This window comes from Coregonus lavaretus, assembly GCF_964263955.1.
Source record: "Coregonus lavaretus genome assembly, chromosome: 26".
NCBI classification, from domain to species: domain Eukaryota; kingdom Metazoa; phylum Chordata; class Actinopteri; order Salmoniformes; family Salmonidae; genus Coregonus; species Coregonus lavaretus.
Window position 1 is genome coordinate 18971048 of NC_140013.1, and position 24775 is coordinate 18995822.

Sequence of the window (24775 nt, forward strand, 5' to 3'; positions counted from 1 at the left end):
GTAGAGTGTGTTAGTACAGTATGTTGCTCTATATCTGACACTGTGTCCATTCTATTCTGCTCCGTATCTCTAGTCCTAGTATGTGGTTTCAGGGTGTTCACATGGAGAAACAGTAATGATTAACTAACCATTGAATCATAGGCAGACCTGCCTTGTGTGTGTGTGTAAGCAGCGCTGATAGAGCCCTCTTTAGCTACTCTACTTCCTGTATGTACTGTATCTCATTTAGAGCATCCTCTCTGCTCCGGGTTGTGGATACTGACTAGTTACAGAGAGGGACCCTCCACCATCTCTCCTGTCCTTCCTTGGACTCACACAGCTAGTGTTGCTTTATCAGCTGTAGAAATTATTTTAAAAATGTTTAGTTCCTGCAGCAGCTTCAATAGTGTTCAGATGACATTCAGATAACATGTAATGTGTTTATAGGCTCTGCTGTTACTACCGTCAATAAACTACAGTTACATTACTACCTCTCCCAGAGGGTTAACTACTGGCACAGTGCAGTGGGAAGTGTGTCTGCCAAAGAACTCAATAACACTTTTCAATTTGGTGATATGTAATAATAATAATAATATGCCATTTAGCAGACGCTTTTATCCAAAGCGACTTACAGTCATGCGTGCATACATTATTATTATTTTTTTGTGTATGGGTGGTCCCGGGGATCGAACCCACTACCTTGGCGTTACAAGCGCCGTGCTCTACCAGCTGAGCTACAGAGGACCACATGTAGCAAACAGGAAGCCTTTATATGCATGACATAAAGAATGTATTCTACATGAATGCTACATATCACTACTCTAAGTAAGGTGTTACCGTTAATTATATTGGCACAGTGGGTAGTGAGCCTGCATCAGAAATACTGAGTTTCTGGTTCAACTCCAGAGTTAATTACCCCCCAACTTTGTTACAGGAGTTTAAATCAGTTCAAATCAGAGGTTTTACATCGCCATAAACTCATTCCGTTAGTCTTATTGTAAGTAGATCCTGGTTAATCATTATACACTCTCTGTATCTCTCTCTCTCGCTCGCTGTCTTCTATAAGTTGATCGGTTTATCAGAGTCTGACAGTTTTGGTGTTGCGTGAGAGTGTTGATTAGAATTGAGTTTTAATGGGGGCAATGTGGGTTAGCCTAATATCCTGTATCCTTTCTCTTGCTGTGCATCCCTCTCTTTCTCGCTCTCTCTTTCTCTCGCTCTCTGTCTCTCTCTCTCTTTGTGTCTCTCTGAGTTATTTCAGGAGGTATAGGGTCTCGGGGGGCAGTATGTACAGCTGAGGAGGGCGGGTTCAATGTACTTTTATAATGGGTTTCTGGAATGTATATTGCATTGTATTGTACTGTGCAATGTGATTGGGTTTGGCGGTATGCACTGGTGGGTGGGGTGGGGTAATATGGTGTTTTTAGTGTACTGACGAGGGCTCAGAGTTAGTCTCTCAGTCTCTCTTCCTCTGTCTCTCTCTTCCTCTCTTTCCGTCTCTGACCTATAAAACAATAAAAGTCTGGGTCCTCGCTGGTGGAGGCGATGGAATTACAGACGGGCTGTTTCTCAGAAGCCCACACTCAGGTGATCAACAACAATGACTGGCATCGCTCAGAGAACGAAGGGAAAGGATTATATCTCCTTCTTTCCTTCTCTCTCTCTAATTTTATTTTAATCTCTCTTTCTCTCCTTCTCCCTCTCTTTCTCTCTCTGTTATATGTGTGTGTTTGTGTGTGTGTGTATGTTGTACAAGAAGCTGTACATATTCATGTTTTCCAGAATTGCTGTTCTATATCTGTGTTTTCATATTCAAACACGTACATACACACAACTTATGCTAGGTCTCCCTGGCTGCAACCTTTGTGTCAGACCTCTGCTGTGGTAATTAGATGCTAAAATATTGATGGAGAGTCGTTACCCTTCCTAGCCCTACCGCATGTTTTTGTGTGTGTTCTCAGCAGTGGTTTAATCAGGCTTGAGGGCACAGAGCCGACATCTATTTACTACAGGAAACTAACCAATAAATTGCATTTTCCTGTCTCCCCCAAACATCCCTCCCCCTAAACCTCACTCTCTCTCCCCTAACCCTCCCTATATCCCCAAAACATCCCCCTCTCTCTCACCCAACCCTCACTGTCTCCCCAAACATCTCTCCCCCCAACCGTACTTGTCTCCACGAAACATCCCTCCCTCTCGCCAACCCTTCCCGTCTCACCCAAATACCCCTCCCCTACCCCTAAACCTCCCTCTCTCCCCCCAACTCACTGTCTCCTCCTACTGTGTGTGTAGCAGGAAGGGTGTGTCAAAAGCTTAAACTAAAGTATAATTAGGGGGATGAATAATTTACTAGGTCTAAAACACAGTGGCAGAGGTGGGAATGAGGCAAGGACACTGGTCATGTCATGCGGGTCATGGAGGACCTGTGAAGGGTGTGTGTAGGTGGATGAAGGATTGGGGTGGTGTGTGTATTTTATGGCAGTGAGAATGTACATTGAATTTGTGTGAGTGGCCAACTTCAATACAAAGGCAGTTTCAGTAACCTTAATATGCAAATGAGAATGTTGTTGGTCATTTTCCAGAGCAGCCGACTAACTGGTTGGTTGTATCCCAGATGGCACCCTATTCCCTATAAAGTGAACTACTTTTGACCAGTGCTGTCACGATCGTCGGTAAGAGAGGAGGACCAAGGCGCAGCGTTGCAGGCAAACATACTCTTTATTTAGCGATAAACGACAAAATAAACAAAACGATAACGTGACAGTTCACGGTCTAACACAAACCAACTCGAAACAAGATCCCACAACTACTGTGGGAAAACAGCCTGTATAAATGTGGTTCCCAATCAGAGACAACCAGCCACAGCTGACACTCGTTGCCTCTGATTGAGAACCACACTGGCCAACATAGAAATGAACCAACTAGAACTACAACACAAATCTACACACCCTGGCTCAACATAACAGTGTCCCCAGAGCCAGGGCGTGACAGTACCCCCCCCTAAAGGCGCGGACTCCGACAGCGTCAACCAAACACCACAGGGGAGGGACCGGGTGGGCACTCCGCCTAGGCGGCGGATCCGGCTCCGGGCCTGATCCCCGCTCCCTCTCCAACCCCCCAAAGTACCCCTGGTCCGGTCTGGCCCCGCTGGCCGGAGCTGGACTGCACACTGGTGGAGCGGATTGCTCTAGCTCCGGTGTGAAGCATCTGACCGGTGCCGGACCAGGCACCGGTGGAACAGGCACGGGACGTGCCGGACTGACGACGCACACCACTGGCTTGGTGTGGGGAGCAGGAGCGGACCGGACCGGGCTGGCGACGCGCACCATTGGCTTGGTGTGGGGAACAGGCACGGGCCGTGCCGGACTGACGACGCACACCACTGGCTTGGTGTGGGGAGCAGGAGCGGGCCGGACCGGGCTGGCGACGCGCACCATAGGCTCGGTGCGGGGAGCAGGAACAGGCCGGGCCGGGCTGGCGACGCGCACCATAGGCTCGGTGCGGGGAGCAGGAACAGGCCGGGCCGGGCTGGCGACGCGCACCACAGGCTCGATGCGAGGAACAGGAACAGGCCGGACCGTACTGGGGACACACACCACTGGCCCTATGCAGGGATCAGGAACGGGCCGGACCGGTAACACACCCCAGTACCTCTCGCCGTGCCTCTACACCTTCCTTCCCCTCTTCGACCAGTGGCCCCCGTAACCTGGCGGCCTCCTCTGCCAACCCGCTGGGCTGCTCTGTCGCGGTCTCCTGCTGCCCCGTCGTCCACGGCGTTAGCCCCCCCCTAAAAATGTTATGGGCTTCACTCCTACCCGTGGACCAGGTCTCCATACTTTTTGCCAGCCTTTCGCCCTTCTGCTTCCACGTCAAGCCCCTCTCTTCCTCACATGGCTTGACCCAGTCGAGGAGGCGAAGGAGATCCGCTAGAGATCTCTCAGGCGATGGCTCCTGGACTTGCTGCTTGGTCCAGTCTTGGTGGGATCTTCTGTCACGATCGTCGGTAAGAGAGGAGGACCAAGGCGCAGCGTTGCAGGCAAACATACTCTTTATTTAGCGATAAACGACAAAATAAACAAAACGATAACGTGACAGTTCACGGTCTAACACAAACCAACTCGAAACAAGATCCCACAACTACTGTGGGAAAACAGCCTGTATAAATGTGGTTCCCAATCAGAGACAACCAGCCACAGCTGACACTCGTTGCCTCTGATTGAGAACCACACTGGCCAACATAGAAATGAACCAACTAGAACTACAACACAAATCTACACACCCTGGCTCAACATAACAGTGTCCCCAGAGCCAGGGCGTGACAAGTGCCCTGTGGGCCCTGGTCAAAAGTATAGCACTACATAGGAAATAAGGTGCCATTTGGGATGCAGCCACTGTTACTCACTTTGTCATTGTGACTTGATGGCTGCCTGAGTTGCTAGCTGCTAACAAGACCCTTTTCTCTCTGTCTTGCTTTTCCCCTCTCTATGTTTTGGTCTCTGTCACTCCTCTCTCTCTGTCTCAGGGTGGACACGTGGAGAAGTCTGATGTCCAGGAATAAGCTCAGAAACCAGAGTCATGGTCATTCTGCAGCAGGTAAACACGCATGCACATGTATGCGCGCACACACACACACACACACACACACACTTTCTCTCTATCTTTCTGGTATGTTTTTGAGGTGAACAACGCAGCCGCTTTTCCGCTCCATTACAGGAGTGTCAGGTGTGTGTATGTGTGTGCGTGTGTGTATGTGTGTGTGTCGGTCTTCTTGATGTCCAGTAAATGTGGTGTTCGGCTCGTCAGCCTTTCTGATCGTCTAATCACCCCTGACAATGGCTCCTCTTTAGCTGAACAGGCCCCTACACATGCACACAGACACACACACACACAACTCTCAGCAGAGTACCAGAGAGAAAGAGAGAGGGGGTGGGGAGCCAGGGGCAGCAGGAAGGAGAGGAGTGTGTGAATCATTATGTTCTGTACTGGAGTGGTACTGGTTGGACCAGTCAGGGATCTGTTAACCCACTGGCTACAGAGGAACTAGGAGGACCTAGGAGAACACAGTCTGAGGCTCTGGAGACTGTGGCTATGAGAGGGGATCGTTTGGCTACAGAGGAAGGATCTAGGGAGAAACAGTTGAGCAGGTCTAAAGAAGGTTGAGAAATTCTCAGACAGGCAGCAGCCCAGAAGGAGCTAAAATGGTCTAACAGTGAAGTTCTGAGAATCTTGTGAAGAGATCAACAGGAGGCCACGCTAGCAGCCAGAGGAATGTTGCTGAGAGAGGAACAGACTGAACACACACACACACCCTGATATGAGTTTACCATGGCGAAATTAGCGATGACTTCAGCAGAGCCTTGGCCAACCGAAGGCTGGGACAGCAGTGTCCGTCGCCTCAGCTACATATGCCCCACCATCATACAGGTAACCATAACTAACCTCATACAGGTACTGTTACTATGGACACAGTAGCCATCAAACCTGGGTCAAGCACTGTCAAAAACTGGCAGAGTTAGCACTCTTGTGACTATTCAAGCTAAACCAAGCTCAGCTAGTCACAACTCTATGGTGCAAGGTGTAGTTTATGTTGTAGTTTATGGTGACAGTGGTCCTCTGTAGCTCAATTGGTAGAGCATGGCGCTTGTAACGCCAGGGTAGTGGGTTCGATCCCCGGGACCACCCATACGTAAACATTTATGCACACATGACTGTAAGTCGCTTTGGATAAAAGCGTCTGCTAAATGGCATATTATTATTATATTATTATTGTCACCATGGTGACAGTGTGCTCATTCAGTGGTGTTGTTGTGTTCTGCTCACATTCCTCCCTGATGAGAGACTGGCATCCATTCATCTCTCTCTCATGACCAAACACAATAGAGAGGACGGGGAGGAGGAGAGTGTGTGTTTGTGTGTACGTGCATGCATGTGTGTGGCTGGTAGCTAATGAGTGTGAGAGAGATCACTCTGTACAGGGGGTGTTGGGGGGCTTACACATGAGTATGGTATCTGCATTGAGAGTGTGTGTGTTAGACCAGCAATAACAGTGTTAGAAGTGTGTGCTGGATGTCTTGTTGAGTGTTTTTAGATGATTTATGCTATGTTAATTGTTAATTGAAGCAGAAAGCAGAGGGCTGGCTGGTTTTATTGACCAGTGTTGATTGGTGTCAAGTGTCTGTTCAATCAGCCAATCAATAGCTTTCGCTGTGACCTTTGACTCTATCTAAATGCAAATGAGCTGAGGTCTCATTGCCTGCGTAAATCACCTATTATTGTGACATCACTCTGAGGTTTTGGCTCAGAGTACCAGTAACACGGGTTGCGTTCTAAACAGCACCCTATTCCCTTTATTGTGCACTATTCTATACTGAACTAAAATATACAGTAATCGCAACATGTCAAGTGCTGGTCCCATGTTTCATGAGCTGAAATAAAAGATCCCAGAAATTGTCCATACTCACAAAAATCGTATTTCTCTCAAATGTTATGCACAAAATGGTTTACATCCCTGTTAGTGAGTATTTTATCCTTTGTCAAGATAATCCATCCACCTGACAGGTGTGGCATATCAAGAAGCTGAATTAACAGCATGATCGGTGCACAGGGGGTGGTTCTGAGGAGTATTTATGTCTGTAATAAAGCCCTTTTGTGGGGAAAAATGAATTCTGATTGGCTGGGCCTGGCCCCCCAGTGGGTTGGCCTATGTCCTCCCAGGCCCATCCATGGCTGCGCCCCTGCCCAGTTATGGGAAATCCATAGATTAGGGCCTAATGAATTTATTTAAATTGACTGATTTCCTTATATGAACTGTAACTCAGCAAAATCTTTGAAATTGTTGCATGTTGCGTTTATATTTTTGTTCAGTATAATTTTGACTAGAGCCGCTATGGGAACTGGTCAAAAGTAGTACACTAGGGAATAGGGTGCCATTTGGGACGCAGATAGTGACTCTTGGCTTGGAAGCTTACGCACTAAAAATACATGTAGTGGTTTGGACCAATGTAAATCTGGTCTATGCTTATGCTGGAGTTAATTGCTTATGCTGGAACTGTTTATCGCAGTCATATGAGCTGTGGTTTGTGATGTAATACTTACTGAAAACCACTAGGTGGCAGAATGGTACCTTGTCTTCTCTGGAGGGTGGGTCTGTAAGGGATAGGATAGGGTTGTTATGTGTCTCCTCTCCTCTTCTTGTGTGTTTGTCTGTGTTTGTTGTGGTTAGTGTGTGTCTCTAATAGCAGCCACATCTCTCAGTGAATTATTGACCGGACTGGGGAGAAGGATATAGCTGCAGCACAATATGGCTACGGGAGTATGGGCGAGTGGGTGTGTCGAAAGGAAAGTAGTGGGCGTGTGAAAAGGAGTGGGTGTATCGAAAGCGCTCTGCTATGTTAGATGGTTTTATTGAGCAGTGTTTTTTTTCTTCCGTTTTTTACCACGCAACTACCGTACATTTGAGCTACCGTACCAGAGTTTGAACTTTGTTTTGAAGCCACAGGATGAGTCTGAGTCGTATTTCACTGTTAGCTTTACACAAATTATTGTACATTTTCAGTTATAAAACTGACGATAGTTTATTTTTTATTAAAAGTACTGATGATGGGTGTACTGTTGCTTCATGCGTTGTATGCCTGTGCTTACTGTGACTCACCTTGATACTAGGTAACTGTTGTACTTCCCACACCGTTGGCAGACAGTAGTGCTTGTCAAGCTGGAGCGAAGGGCAGTATGTCCTGGTGTTGTTGCTATTCATGCCCTCCCCATTGAGAGTAGTATGTGCATGTATTAAGGTGACATCTAGATGGTTATCAATATTAGTTATTTTTTATGTAGGTCGCTATCCTACTTGAAAAAAAAAATGGGAGGGGAAAAAATTGCCACATTAGCTACCGCCGGCGACACGACCGTGACACCCATTCTTTCTATTATTCCTACTGGGTATCGTGGTAAGGTCTCAGGTCCGTAGGAATGTCCATACAACACCAGTGCACTGATCGCCGGCTTATAGACTCGTCGTGCAGCCCAATCAGCCACGCGAAACGATCTTGAGTGGCAACAAATCTGCCCAATTAGCTGATTCGCTTTCCATACACGCACTGCTTTCGACACACCCACTCTGCCATACTCCGGTCGCCATATTGGGCTGCAGCTACCCATAATTGGGACTAGGAGGAGATGCCTTCGTCGTGTGACTAGATGGCGAATGTCCTAACAGTGTGACCGTCACTACGTCATCGTCACGCCGCACACCGTCCCCTGTCGTGCCCGTGTCCAGTCCTGATACCTGTCCCAGGTGCTCTGTGGTTAAGTTGGTAAAGATAGAATTCAAAAAAGGCTCTTGATGTGTTTTATATTGTTGGTTCGTGACGTTGTGGCTGTTCCCCTTCAATCGCTACAATGTCCATCTCAAAGCTACTGAAAAAGTCAACCCTGATGCTGAATAGAATTGTCCCACATTAATATTACTATTACTATCCTACTCAGTAACGGTGCATGGGTAAATTCACTGGGGAAGCCAAGCCAGGAAAAAATGGCCCAATTTCAACCTATGTGTTGTGATAATTGCTATGTTTGCTCTATAACCTGTTAGTTCATATGCCTTGTTACCATGTTATATAGGCCTAAGGCCGAGACAATAAGAAGACACAGTGGCAGAATCAATTAAACCACACCTGTGTTTCATCACAAAACTGGAGCGCAACATCTGTCCACAAAGCATATTGCATGTAACAAACAGTTAATAACTTGTTTGACCATGCTGTAGGTCATGTAGCTGTTTCCGACATTTTCGGTCTACTAAACAACTATTGATTTAGAACCACGGAGAGTTACCGCAAGTCGCAAAAAAAACAGGAGTTGCCTCCACTATTCCAGCACCATTTCAACTTCAACATTTCAACATAATCAAATCACCCATGCTTAGTCTAATACAGTGACAACTAAAATATACCAAAAACTATTTAGTCCAATCAACATAAGTGAAATATGATGTGGCTGTCATTGGACTGGTACTGGAGTGTGTGTGAGGGGAAAAAAACATGTTGACTCACCCTACTTGTAGAGAAACATTAATGCCATCCTCCTCTCTTTCATGTTGCCAAACTGCCTATGACTCTTTCATACCATAGCTTTAGGTTATGACCGTAACCCCGGTTCTCTGATAGTATGAGTGAGGTATGTCACTTATGGGATACGCCCCCCAGTGTATTTGTCTGAAGCCTTTATTCAAATTAAATCAAATCAAATTTTATTTGTCATATGCGCTGAATACAACAGGTGTAGACCTTACCGTGAAATGCTTACTTACAAGCCCTTTACCAACAATGCAGTTCAAGAAATATAGTTAAGAAAATATTGACTAAATAAACTATTACACTATGCCAGCCATGATTGACTGGACATCTGGACGTCGAGTCGTGTGCGTCGGGGAGTGGCGTCCCTCCTACCCTATAAAAGGTCAGACGCAGAACCTCTGAGTCATTCAAAAATAAGCAACACCTCCTCCTCGCTCATGCAAGGAGGGTGGTCTGGTGAAATACCTCACTCATACTATCAGAGAACTGGGGTTACGGTCGTAACCTAAAGTTCTCTTTCAAGTATTTGTTTCAATATTTCAGTTATGGGATAAACTGACTCCCGTATTTGGTATTTTATTAGGATCCCCATTAGCTGTTGCAAAAGCAGCAGCTACTCTTCCTGGGGTCCACACAAAACATGAAACATGACATAATACTGAACATTAATAGACAAGAACAGCTCAAGGACAGAACTACATACATTTTTTTTTGTCTCTATATAATACTGTACGCTTTCTTGAATTTGTTCTGGATTTGGGGACTGTGAAAAGACCCCTGGTGGCATGTCTGGTGGGGTAAGTGTGTGTGTCAGAGCTGTGTGTAAGTTGACTAGGCAAACAATTTAGGATTTTCAACACATTAATATTTCTTATAAAAAGAAGTGATGCAGTCAGTCTCTCCTCAACTCTTAACCAAGAGAGACTGGCATGCATAGTATTTATATCAGCCCTCTGATTACAATGAAGAGCAAGACGTGCCGCTCTGTTCTGGGCCAGCTGCACCTTAACTAGGTCTTTCCTTGCAGCACTCGACCACACAACGGGACAATAATCAAGACAAGATAAAACTAGAGCCTGCAGGACTTGCTATTTGGAGTGTGGTGTCAAAAAAGCAGAGCATCTCTTTATTACGGACAGACCTCTCCCCATCTTTACAACCATTTAATCTATATGTTTTGACCTTGATAGTTTACAATCTAAGGTGAGCCAAGTAATGTAGTCTCCTCAACTTGTTCAACATCCACACCATTCATTACCAGATTCAGCTGAGGTCTAGAACTTAGGGAATGATTTGTATCAAATACAATGCTCTCAGTTTTAGAGATGTTCAAGACCATTTATTAGTGGCCACCCATTCCAAAACAGACTGAAACTCTTTGTTAAGTGTTTCAGTGACTTCATTAGCTGTGGTTACTGATGCGTATATGGTTGAATCATCAGCATACATGGACACACATGCTTTGTTTAATTCCAGTGGCAGGTCATTGGTAAAAATAGAAAAGAGTAGAGGGCCTAGATAGCTGCCCAGTGGTACACCACACTTTACATGTTTGACATTAGAGAAGCTTCAATTTAAGAAAACCCTTTGAGTTCTATTTGATAGATAGCTCTGAATCTACAATATGGCAGAGGTTGAAAAGCCATAACACATACGTTTTTTCAACAACAGGTTATGGTCAATATCTAACAGTACAGCTCCCACAATCTTCTTATAATCAATTTCTTTCAACCAATCATCAGTCATTTGTGTCAGTGCAGTACATGTTGAGTGCCCTTCCCTATAAGCATGCTGAAAGTCTGTTGTTAATTTGTTTACAGAGAAATAACATTGTATTTAGTCAAACACCATTTTTTCCAACAGTTTGCTAAGAGCTGGCAGCAAGCTTATAGGTCTGCTGTTAGAACCAGTAAAGGCTGCTTTACCATTCTTGGTTAGCGGAATTACTTTGGCTTCCCTCCAGGCCTGAGGACAAATACTTTCCTCTAGGCTCAGATTAAAGATATGACAGATAGGAGTGGCTATAGAGTCAGCTACCATCCTCAGTAGCTTTCCATCTAAGTTGTCAATGCCAGGAGGTTTGTCATTATTGATCGATAACAATAATTTTTCCACCTCTCCCACACTAACTTTACAAAATTCAAACTTGCAATGCTTTTCTTTCATTATTTGTTTTTTTATGCATGAATACGATTGCTCACTCTTCATTGTTGGCATTTCCTGCCAAAGTTTGCCCACTTTTCCATTGAAGTAATCATTAAAATAATTGGCAATATCAAATGGTTTTGTGATGAATAAGCCAGCTGATTCGATGAAAGATGGAGATAAATTCGTCTTTCTGCCCATCATTTCATTTAAAGTAGTGTTTTTCCATCATTCTTTATATCATTATCTTTGCTTAATAATACAGTTTATTCTTCTTTTTGTTGATTTTAGTCACTTAATTTTTCAATTTGCAGTAAGTCAACTAGTCAGATGTGCAGCCAGACTTATTAGCCACTTATTTTGCCCCATCTCTTTCAACCATACAGTTTTTCAATTCCTCATCAATCCATGGAGCCTTAACAGTTCTAACAGTCAGTTTCTTAACAGGTGCATGTTTATCAATAATTGGAAGAAGCAATTTCATAAATTCATCATCAGACCAACAAATATTTTTTACATCATCCACATATGAGTCACAGCAAAATATTTTGTATGATCTCTTATACACTATTTTAGGCCCAGCTGTTGGAACTTTGGCTTTCCTGGATATAGCCACTATATTAAGCTCCTGAGTGGCGCAGTGGTCTAAGGCACTGCATCGCAGTGCTAACTGTGCCACTAGAGATCCTGGTTCGAATCCAGGCTCTGTCGAGGCCGGCCGCGACCGGGAGACTCATGGGTGGCGCACAATTGGCCCAGCGTCGTCCAGGGTAGGGGAGGGAATGGCCGGCAGGGATGTAGCTCAGTTGATAGAGCATGGCGTTTGCAACGCCAGGGTTGTGGGTTCAATTCCCACGGGGGGCCAGTATAAAAAAATAAAATGTATTCACTAACTGTAAGTCGCTCTGGATAAGAGCGTCTGCTAAATGACTAAAATGTAAAAATGTAAATGTAATATTGTGATCACTGCATCCAATGGGTACGGATACAGCTTTAGAACAAAGTTCTACAGTATTAGTAAAAATGTGATTGATACATATGGATAATCTTGTTCCTGTAGTATTTGTAAACACCCTGGTAGGTTGATTAATAACCTGAACCAGATTACAGGCACTGGTTACAGTAAGAAGATTCCTCTTGAGCGGACAGCTTGATGAAAACCAGACAAGCTTATCCTGACGACCGACTGCCCTGTGCGATATATCACACAAATGGGCCTTGCCCCTCAGAATATCCTAAAGGTAAAACAGTAAGCGCCAGGGTCGGTGCAGTGACATCGAGCCTATAAAACTTCGCAAATGTATGAGGCGAAGCCCAACTCGCTGCTTAGCAAATATTTGGGATATACAGTGGGGGGAAAAAGTATTTAGTCAGCCACCAATTGTGCAGGTTCTCCCACTTAAAAAGATGAGAGAGGCCTGTAATTTTCATCATAGGTACACGTCAACTATGACAGACAAAATGAGAATATTTTTTCCCAGAAAATCACATTGTAGGATTTTTAATGAATTTATTTGCAAATTATGGTGGAAAATAAGTATTTGGTCAATAACAAAAGTTTCTCAATACTTTGTTATATACCCTTTGTTGGCAATGACACAGGTCAAACGTTTTCTGTAAGTCTTCACAAGGTTTTCACACACTGTTGCTGGTATTTTGGCCCATTCCTCCATGCAGATCTCCTCTAGAGCAGTGATGTTTTGGGGCTGTCACTGGGCAACACGGACTTTCAACTCCCTCCAAATATATTCTATGGGGTTGAGATCTGGAGACTGGCTAGGCCACTCCAGGACCTTGAAATGCTTCTTACGAAGCCACTCCTTCGTTGCCCGGGCGGTGTGTTTGGGATCATTGTCATGCTGAAAGACCCAGCCACGTTTCATCTTCAATGCCCTTGCTGATGGAAGGAGGTTTTCACTCAAAATCTCACGATACATGGCCCCATTCATTCTTTCCTTTACACGGATCAGTCGTCCTGGTCCCTTTGCAGAAAAACAGCCCCAAAGCATGATGTTTCCACCCCCATGCTTCACAGTAGGTATGGTGTTCTTTGGATGCAACTCAGCATTCTTTGTCCTCCAAACACGACGAGTTGAGTTTTTACCAAAAAGTTATATTTTGGTTTCATCTGACCATATGACATTCTCCCAATCCTCTTCTGGATCATCCAAATGCACTCTAGCAAACGTCAGACGGGCCTGGACATGTACTGGCTTAAGCAGGTGGACACGTCTTGCACTGCAGGATTTGAGTCCCTGGCGGCGTAGTGTGTTACTGATGGTAGGCTTTGTTACTTTGGTCCCAGCTCTCTGCAGGTCATTCACTAGGTCCCCCCGTGTGGTTCTGGGATTTTTACTCACCGTTCTTGTGATCATTTTGACCCCACGGGGTGAGATCTTGCGTGGAGCCCCAGATCGAGGGAGATTATCAGTGGTCTTGTATGTCTTCCATTTCCTAATAATTGCTCCCACAGTTGATTTCTTCAAACCAAGCTGCTTACCTATTGCAGATTCAGTCTTCCCAGCCTGGTGCAGGTCTACAATGTTGTTTCTGGTGTCCTTTGACAGCTCTTTGGTCTTGGCCATAGTGGAGTTTGGAGTGTGACTGTTTGAGGTTGTGGACAAGTGTCTTTTCTACTGAAAACAAGTTCAAACAGGTGTCATTAATACAGGTAACGAGTGGAGGACAGAGGAGCCTCTTAAAGTAGAAGTTACAGGTCTGTGAGAGCCAGAAATCTTGCTTGTTTGTAGGTGACCAAATACTTATTTTCCACAATAATTTGCAAATAAATTAATTAAAAATCCTACAATGTGATTTTCTGGATTTTTTTTTCTCAATTTGTCTGTCATAGTTGATGTGTACCTATGATGAAAATTACAGGCCTCTCTCATCTTTTTAAGTGGGAGAACATGCACAATTGGTGGCTGACTAAATACTTTTTCCCCCACTGTATACAGTAACCATTCCTCTAGTGGAATGAGCCCGTAGGCCAGCAGGAGACTGAAGACCCTTACTTGTGTAGGCCAAAGTGATAGCCCCCACTATCCAGTGGGAGGGGCGCTGTTTAGTGAGCACTTTACCCGTGTAAGGTTTTGCCCAGGAAACAAACAACTGATCACATTTTCTAAACCCCTTAGTCCTGTCCATGTAGATGCGCAGCGTGCTTACTGGGCACAACATAAGCAACCGTTGATGTTTCAGAGAGGAAAACGGTGGGGGATAAAAACTGTCAGCTCAAGGGGATCAAAGATGGGTTAATAACCTTAGGGATAAAGGTGGGGTTAGGCCTCAATGATACCCTATCGTTACCGGATGCAAACTGTGCACATGACGAGCGCACTGAGAGTGCGTGAATGTCACTTACACACTTGGCGGAGGCCAGTGATAGTAATAGCGCTGTCTTAAATGAAAGCATCTTAAGATCCACTTGATCCAGGGGCTCAAAAGGCTGTTGGCATAGAGCATCGAAAACAACTGATAAGTCCCATGACGGGACAAGCTGTTTGGACACCGGACACAAATGATGTGGACCCTTCATAAAACGAGCGACGAGGGGGTGTTGCCCCACTGTCGTGCTCCCAAAACCCACATGACAAGCCGAAATAGCTGCCAGATATACAATACCAGTCAAAAGTTTGGACACACCTACTCATTTTTTTAGTCATTTAGCAGACGCTCTTATCCAGAGCGACTTACAGTTAGTGAGTGCATACATTTAATTCTTTTCATACTGGCCCCCCGTGGGAATCGAACCCACAACCCTGGCGTTGCAAGCACCATGCTCTACCAACTGAGCTACATTGTAAAATAATAGTGAAGACATCAAAACTATGAAATAACACATGGAATCATGTAGTAACCAAAGAAGTGTTAAACAAATCAAAACATATTTTATATTTGAGATTCTTCAAATAGCCACCCTTTGCCTTGATGACAGCTTTGCACACTCTTGGCATTTCTCAACCAGCTTCATGAGGTAGTCACATGGAATGCATTTCAATTAACAGGTGTGCCTTCTTAAGTTAATTTGTGGAATTTCTTTCCTTCTTAATGCGTTTGAGCCAATCAGTTGTGTTGTGACAAGGTAGGAGGGGTATACAGAAGATAGCCCTATTTGGTAAAAGACCAAGTCCATATTATGGCAAGAACAGCTCAAATAAGCAACGAGAAACAACAGCCCATCATTACTTTAAGACATGAAGGTCAGTCAATACGGAACATTTCAAGAACTTTGAAAGTTTCTTCAAGTGCAGTCGCAAAAAACATAAAGCGCTATGATGAAACTGGCTCTCATGAGGACCGCCACAGGAATGGAAGACCCAGAGTTACCTTTGCTGCAGAGGATAAGTTCATTAGAGTTACCAGCCTCAGAAATTGCAGCCCAAATAAACGCTTCAAAGAGTTCAAGTAACAGACACATCTCAACATCAACTGTTCAGAGGAGACTGTGTGAATCAGGCCTTCATGGATGAATTGCTGCAAAGAAACCACTAATAAAGGACACCAATAAGAAGAAGGGACTTGCTTGGGCCAAGAAATACGAGCAATGGACATTCAACCGGTAGAAATGTGTCCTTTGATCTGGAGTCCAAACGGTTCAAACCGTCGTGGCTTTGTGAGACGCGGTGTGTGTAAACGGATGATCTCTGCATGTATTTCCCACCGTAAAGCATGGAGGAGGAGGTGTTATGGTGTGGGGGTGCTTTGCTGGTGACACTGTCTGTGATTTATTTAGAATTCAAGGCACAGTTAACCAGCATGGCTACCACAGCATTCTGCAGTGATACGCCATCTGTCACGATCGTCGTATGAAGCAGACCAAGGCGCAGCGTGATATGCGTACATCTTTTAATGAGTACTTAATAACAATAACAAAACGATACGTGAAGTCCTAAGGTTAACAAAACACAAACCTCTCCGGAACAAGATCCCACAAATGACAAGTGCACAACAGGCTGCCTAAGTATGGTTCCCAATCAGAGACAACAAGACACAGCTGCCTCCGATTGGGAACCACCCCGGCCAACACAGAAACACACGATCTAGAAAAGAACACATAGAAAACAAAACATAGACACTACACATATAAACTAACACCCTGGCTCAACATATAAGAGTCCCCAGAGCCAGGGCGTGACACCATCCCATCTGTTTTACGCTTAGTGGGACTATCATTTGTTTTTCAATAGGACAATGACCCAACACACCTCCAGGCGGTGTAAGGGCTATTTTACCAAGAAGGAGAGTGATGGAGTGCTGCATCAGATGACCTGGCCTCCACAATCCCCCGACCTCAACCCAATTGAGATGGTTTGGGATGAGTCGGACAGCAGAGTGAAGGAAAAGCAGCCAACAAGTGCTCAGCATATGTGGGAACTCCTTCAAGACTGTTGGAAAAGCATTCCAGGTGAAGCTGGTTGAGAGAATGCCAAGAGTGTGCAAAGCTGTCATCAAGGCAAAGGATGGTAGAATCTCAAATATAACACTTTTATGGTTACTACATGATTCCATATGTATTATTTGATAGTTTTGATGTCTTCACTATTATTCTACAATGTAGAAAATAGTAAAAATACAGAAAAACCCTGGAATGAGTAGGTGTGTCCAAACTTTTGACTGGTACTGTACCTTAACAGTAGAAAAAGCTTTTCCTTTGTCTATTAATTTCTGTAGAAACAACAGGATTACTGGGACAGAGCACTGGAAGGACACTGTCTGTGACATAGTGCACCGTTCCTCAAACACGCGCCATTTTCAATCATAAAGAGACCTGGTGGATGAGCACTCTGAATAGTCAAAATGACATTTTGCGGAAGCCCGGCAGTGTTCAAGTTGAACCGTTTACGGGCCAGGCCCAGAGTGCCAACCGTTCCGGGTGAGGATGGAAAATCTCCCCGTGCGCCTGACACAGTGGGTCCCGACGCAATGGGAGGGGCCACGGTTGACTGCATAGTAGTTGAGTGATCTCCACTAGCCAGTGTTTTTCTGGCCAATGCGGCGCTATTAGTATGAGAGACAGACACTTCTCCCGCACCCTGGCTAGGGTGGGGGAAATCAGGGCCAGTGGGGGGAATGCATGCAGGAGGACGCGTGGCCACTCATGCGCCAACGCATCCACTCCCATCAGTGCATCCCGATCCCTCAAGGAAAAGAACAGTGGATACTGTGTATTCTCCATCGATGCATAACGATCCACTGCAGGAATTCCAAAGTGCATCCAAACCTGATTGGCTACCTCTCTGTGGAGTTTTCACTCCCCATATAGAGGGTTCCCCCTGGAGGGTAAATCTGCCCCCAGATTCAGCACTCCTGGTACATGAGTAGCTCTCAGTGACTGTAGATGCACACTGCTCCACATAATCAGTCTGTGTGCCAGTGTGTGAGGGGATCGCAGTCCCCCTTGTCTGTTTATGTAAGCCACAACAGTGGTATTGTCTGTTCTGACTAGAACATGACGACTCTCCAGAAATGGGAGAAACGATTTTAATGCTAGGGACACTGCAAGGAGTTAAAGGCAGTTTGTGTGAGTAGAACCGAGATGGGGTCCCCACACCCCGTTCACCGTTCTGCCCTCGTGGGTCGCACCCCAACCTGAGAGAGATGCATCCGTCGTGACTACTTTTCTGGCTAAAACAGTGCCTATCTGGACACCCTGTGACAGGAATGTTGGGTGTCTCCAGGAGTGCAGTGCCACCATGCAATCTATGGAGATCTGTACACAGTGATGTTTGTGACGTATTGGGCTCAGACCTAGTGAAGAGACCCAGCGTTGAAACCCTCTCATATTCAAGCGTCCTAATGGGATGACTACTAAAGCCGATGCCATCAAACCTTGCAGCCTCAGGCATGTTTTGAAAGAGACCAGGTTCCCTCTGCGAAACAGTGCTAGGCAATTCTCGAATGTTCTTATACGTTCCACTGAGAGGTGAGCTTTGAATGATACCGAATCTATGGTTGGTTAGACCTAAGAAAGAGATTGTCTGCGTGGGCATCAGAACGCTATTTACTGTGTTTATTCTGAAACCTAGAAATGTCAGGTGTTCGAAGAGCAGCTGACTGTGTTCTAAGATATCGTGTCATGGTTGAGCGCACAGCAGCCAATTGTCTGTGTATGTCATCAGCTGAATGCCCCTCTCTCTGAGTGGGGCTATGGCTGCCTCGGTACACTTCGTAAAAACCAGAGGTGTCAGTGAGAGGCCGAAAGAGAGGACCAGAAATTCGTAGATTACGCCTTGAAAAGCGATTCTTAGACATTTCCTGAGGAGGTTATATTGAGATGTGAAAGTAAGCGTCCTTCAGGTCGACGGATATGAACCAATCGTCTGGGCACACAGAACATAGCAGAGCAGTGTGTGTCAAGATCTAGGATAGAGGCGTATGCCGCCCCCCTTTTTTGGAACCAGGAAATATCTTGATTAAAAACCGCAGTGGCTTTGTTCGGGAGGAACAATTCTTATCGCCCTTTTCCCTATTAGCGATGTGATTTCCTCCTGAAGGACACACACTGTGTCAAGGCGTCAGTGTAATGCAGTAGGACGAAGTCAGGCGCAGGACACAGAGCTAATCGGAAAACGTACTTTACTCGTACGTATCTTAATGAACACACCTCCACGCAGGGAGGAACAAACCCACTCACATACGACAACCAAAACGATGAACAAACATGCACAACACACAGTGTGAGCCAGAGGGTTAAATAGGGAAGACATAACTACATGATGGGAAACAGGTGAGACCAATACAGACAAAACAAGTTGAAACATGGATCGGTAGCAGCTAGTACTCCGGTGACGACAAACGCCGAAGCCTGCCCGAGCAAGGAGGAGGGGCAGCCTTGGCTGAATTCGTGACAGTACCCCCCCCCCCCCCCCCCCCTTGACGCGCTGTACCAGCCGTGCGCCGACCCCGGCCTCGGGGACGGCCAGGAGGACGCGGAGCAGGGCGAGTCGGATGACTACGGTGGAAATCCCTCAAGGGGGGGGGGGGTATCCCTCCTCCGGACCGTACCCCTCCCACTCCACGAGATACTGCAGGCCCCCCACCCGACGCCTCGATTCCAAGATGGAACGGACAGAGTATGCCGGTGCCCCCTCGATGTCCAGTGGGGGCGGAGGAACCTCCCGTACCTCAGACTCCTGGAGTGGACCAGCTACTACCGGCCTGAGGAGAGACACATGGAACGAGGGGTTAATACGGTAATTAAGAGGAAGCTGTAACCTATAACAAACCTCGTTCAATCTCCTCAGGACTTTAAAAGGCCCCACAAACTGCCGACCCAGCTTCCGGCAGGGCAGGCGAATGGGCAGGTTTTGGGTCGAGAGCCAGACCCAGTCCCCCGGTGCATACACCGGGGCCTCACTGCGGTGGCGGTCGGTGCTCACCTTTTGTCGCCTGATGGCCCGCTGCAGGCGTACATGGGCAGCGTTCCAGGTCTCTTCCGAGCGCCGAAACCACTCATCCACTGCCGGAGCCTCGATCTGGCTCTGATGCCAAGGTGCCAGGACCGGCTGATAACCTAACACACACTGAAAGGGAGAAAGGTTAGTGGATGAGTGGCGGAGTGAGTTTTGGGCCATCTCTGCCCAGGGGATAAAACCCGACCACGCCCCTGGCCGGTCCTGGTAATAGGACCGCAGAAAACCTGAGGTCAGGGTGATCGAGACCCCCAGACGTTCCATGAACGCCCTCCAGACCCTTGAGGTGAAGGTGGGGACCCCGTTCCGATACAATATCCTCAGGCACCCCGTAGTGCCTGAAGACGTGTGTAAATAGGGCCACAGTAGTTTGTAGGGCCGTAGGGAGACCTGGCACTACGGGGTGAGACGGCAGGACTTAGAAAACCGATCCACAACGACCAGGATCGTGGTGTTCCCTTGTGAGGGGGGAAGGTCCGTAACAAAATCCACCGATAGGTGGGACCACGGCCGTTGTGGAATGGGTAGGGGTTGTAATTTCCCTCTGGGCAGGTGTCTAGGTGCCTTACACTGGGCGCACACCGAGCAGGAGGAAACATAAACCCTCACGTCCTTGGCTAAAGTGGGCCACCAGTACTTCCCACTAAGACAGTGCACTGTCCGTCCGATGCCAGGATGACCAGAGGAGGGTGACGTGTGAGCCCAATAGATCAATCGATCGTGAACCTCGAGCGGCACGTACATACGACCCTCTGGACACTGGGGGGGAGTGGGCTCTGTACATAACGCCCGCTCGATGTCCGCTTGCGATGGTCAGTCAAAATGAGGAAAGGGTGTTTAGCCCCCTCAAGCCAATGCCTCCACACTTTCAGAGCTTTAACCACAGCTCCCGGTCCCCCACATCATAGTTGCGCTCCGCCGGACTGAGCTTCTTTGAAAAGAAAGCACAGGGGCGGAGCTTTGGTGGCGTACCCGAGCGCTGAGACAGTACAGCTCCTATCCCAGCCTCGGACGCGTCCAACTCAACCTGGAATGCTAAGGAGGGATCCGGATGAGCCAGCACTGGAGCCGAGGTAAACAGGTCCTTCAGCTGACCAAAAGCCCTGTCCGCCTCAGCTGACCACTGCAGTCGCACCGGTCCCCCCTTCAGCAAGGAGGTAACGGGAGCCGCTACCTGACCAAAGCCCCGGATAAACCTCCGGTAGTAGTTACCAAAACCCAAGAATCGCTGCACCTCCTTCACCGTGGTTGGAGTCGGCCAATTACGCACGGCCGAAATGCGGTCAATCTCCATCTCCACACCTGACGCGGACAGGCGGTGCCCTAGGAAGGAGATGGACTCTTGGAAGAACAGACATTTCTCCGCTTTCACATACAGGTCATGCTCCAACAGTCGACCAAGCACTTGACGCACCAGGGACACATGCACGGCATGTATGTGAAAGCTGAGAAATGTCTGTTCTTCCAAGAGTCCATCTCCTTCCTAGGGCACCGCCTGTCCGCGTCAGGTGTGGAGATGGAGATTGACCGCATTTCGGCCGTGCGTAATTGGCCGACTCCAACCACGGTGGCGACGAACGCCGAAGCCTGCCCGAGCAAGGAGGAGGGGCAGCCTCGGCTGAATTCGTGACACACTGATTACCGCTGAGCCTGAGTGTGTATCATTCCTTTGAATCGAGGTGGGGTGACAGCGAATTGTAGTCTGTATGCCCTGTCTATCGTGCCCTGTACCCAGTTTGACACTGCGGGGCTTCTCCCCACAGACGGTGCAGCATCACCCTCTGTTGGTGGGAGGGTGTACGACAGTCCGCGACGCGCTGTGCATGCTCGGCTGGCCCGCACCGGGAGAGTGCTCATGCGGCCTTTCACTACAGAAGGAGCGGTAGCTCCCTCTGGTGGCGTTATAGGGAGGCACCCTGTTTGTTTTGATTTTGTGAGAAACAACATGTCTGACTGCGCCCTTGGCCTGTAGCCTGGTTGTGCTAATGTTAATTATTTTATGTGAACTGACATTGGGGAGTGTTTGTGAGACAAAAGGTAGGAGCATCCACTTGAACATTGTCTCTTCTCCTCTTTGGGCTGTACTCTGTGACCACCGACTTGGGCCCGGTACGCCAGAAAGAACACTGAGGTGCCTGGGAACTTTCACACTGGAACAGGCTCAGGATTGGTGGAGGAGATATAACGGCGCTTGGGGGAGGCCCGTTCTCGCCTCTCTGGTGATGGGGACATCGCTAAGCCATCCGCTTCTTCCTCCTTACCCCCTGGGTGGGGTTAGGGTCTGGCTGGCTCATTGGTGCCATGGGTGGGAAGGGAGGCTTCTTAGACCAGGGGCCTTTAGGGTCCAAGTTTCTCTGCTGCCCTGGGCTCGCAGCCTGGGGGGCTGGGGCCGTCTGGGGATCTTAAAGGTTGAGGGGGGTCGACCTGCTGCAGCTTGGGTGAAGGTGCAGCGAGGCAAAGGGGAGGCACTTGGCTGTGTCTTCCTGGGCAGACAGAGTTGGAGAGCTTCACCCTCCCTCTTCTTCATCTCGACAGTGGGACCGAAAAGGCCTTTAGGGTCTACCAGAGCATCCAGGATCTTCAGCTTCTCACTCTCAGACACCGTGGATAGACTGAGCCATTGCGCCCTCTCCTAGGATATCATGAGCCCCATCGCTCTTCCTGACGCCTGGACGGCGGCTTTAAGCAGATGCAGATTGAGGTCTGTGCAATGCAGATCTCGTCCCACAAACCTAACTCCAGTGTGAATGCTATCTCCTCCTGTACCTTAGCTTGGTATGCCAAGAGTATGGAGGCGGTGCTGAGAGCCTTCATCGCTGTGGCGACCGACCTGTAGACCTTCTCTGTCGCGGAGGACTGGAAGCGCTCGTACTTGGTTGGTAAAGTGGGGCGAGTCAAGCTCATGGAGGACTTCTGGCTGGGGTGTAGATGAGAAGCTACCAGGGGTTCGATGGGGGGCATGTGGGCAAGCCCAATCCCTTCCATGTCAACACAGTTCAACACCGACCCACCTTGGACAGGGTTCTTGGAGGAGAAAGGTGTACTCCAGGTACGGGTAACCTCCTCTGGGCATTCTGGGAAGACTGGTAGTAATTGCCTGGCCGCCCGTTTGGCTTTGGGTAGCCTCTTACCCTCGTAGCGGGACGTGGTGGTCTCTGCTACTGCAGGGAATCACCAGTTTATCCGTAGCGCATTTGCACACGTCCTGCAGGTCCACACCGAGAGCTGATGGGGATGGCGCCCCGCCTGCGTCTCAGTTTTCGGATTACTGACAGCAGGCTTGTGGCTTGGCCTGAGGGGATGAAGGAGTATTCGTCTCCGTCCGATGATTCTGAAAGGAGGCTGTCGGGAAACCCCATGGAGTCGTTATCGTCTCCAATCAGGAAGCCCAGCAGGGAGCCCGCGAGGTCGTTGCTGGTTTCCTCCAACAGCAGGGCAATGGCATCGAGCTGGTCGCCCCAGCTAGCGCTAGCCGTCGCTCCAGGATTCCCGGTGGGGATATCCATCGTCTCTGATGAGCCACCTGGGACGCCAGCCCCCATGTTAGGGTTCTGTTTGGCGTGCTAGCCTGCAACAGAGAAGAGGGCACAGTGTCGACAGCAGCCCGGGAGGCTAACGCTTCCTGGGCATGTTGCAGCCCAAGGCAAGTGGAGCACACAGAGTGGGTGTCCTTGGTTGATATCATGTTTCCACAGGAGCAGTTTAGCTAATTCCGGAAAATGCAGTCGTGTTGAGGTAAGCTTTCTGATGAAAAGTGAGAAGAGGTGTTTGAATGACTCAGAGATGCTGCTTTTATAGGGTAGGACGGACGCCCCTCCCCGATGCACATGTCTCGACGTCTAGCCAATCATGGCTGGCGTAGTGTAATAAAGGCTTCTGACAAATACGCTGGGGGCGTATCCCATAAGTGAAATACCGAAACAAATACCTGAAAGAGAACCTACACACTTTTAGTTTTTGTTGTCCTAGGCTACCTGGCTAAAATGCTTGCTCGCTAGCCTAACTTCCTTTCATATGCAACGATGAGCCAGCTAGTTAACATTAGCCTACTAATAATCGTCTAGCTACATATTGAACTTCCATCCTCTCAGGCAAGGGGCACAATGTATGAATTTATGGTTGGATCAGAATCGCCATTATAATCATTGGCCAGTACAGATAATTAAGTAAAACCATAAGTCCAAATCCCTATCTCCATCCATGCCAATTTAGGAAAGGGCCAATTTTAGCTGGCTAGCTAGCCACTGGAGGACAACAACACAATGAGATGCAACAATTCAAGTTTTTGACATTTGGCTTTTGATGTGATTGTTGTGAAGCCAAATCCTTTTGGCTTCCCTTGACACTTTTTTTTTGGTGCGCCAGGACCATTCACAGTTGAGCTCACTCAGTTTAGCACTATGCTGATTGGCTATTATTTTTTTTTAAATAGCAAGGGAGGCCAAATGCTCGCTGGCTTCCCTTGCATTCAATGCTATGGGCGGCAACAATAAGAAACACCTATCTGATGTAAGACACACCTATCTGATAAGGCATATAGCAGGGATCATCAACTGGATTCAGCAGCAGGCCGATTTTTCCTTGAGTGGATGGTCAGTGGGCCAGAAAAAATTGCAGATAGTTTGTAGACTGCAAATTGACTGCAAGAAGCCCAAACAGATATAACATTTGACTTAAACATAATCATTTCAAACCTTGCTTAGTGTATAGTGTGTACGATCACACATATCGCTCTATTATGCGTGGGGAATACTTTGGAACAGATTTCCAAAATTAAAATGTTTTTATAGTCTTTAATTTTATGCATTATTTTTCTCAGGGGCTAAATAAAATCACCAGCGGGCCAATTTCGACCCGCAGGCCACCAGTTGGGAACCCTGGCATACAGGATAGACAGAGATAGGGGGGAGAGAAAGAAGGAGAGGGGGAGACATAGAGAGAGAACGAATGAGAGAGAAGGGGGGGGGGGGGGGGGGTAGAGAAGGACGGAGGGGGAGACAGAGACACAGATCTGGTAGGCTTTATGAATTATTGAGACTGTGGTTGCTGATAGTGGTTTTGGCCCTGGTGACAGGTGTGTGTGTGTCTGCCTGCCTGCGTGATTGTGCGTGTGTGTGTGACAGCTGTGTTCTGTGGTGTAGTGTTCAGTCCAGTCCCAGGTCG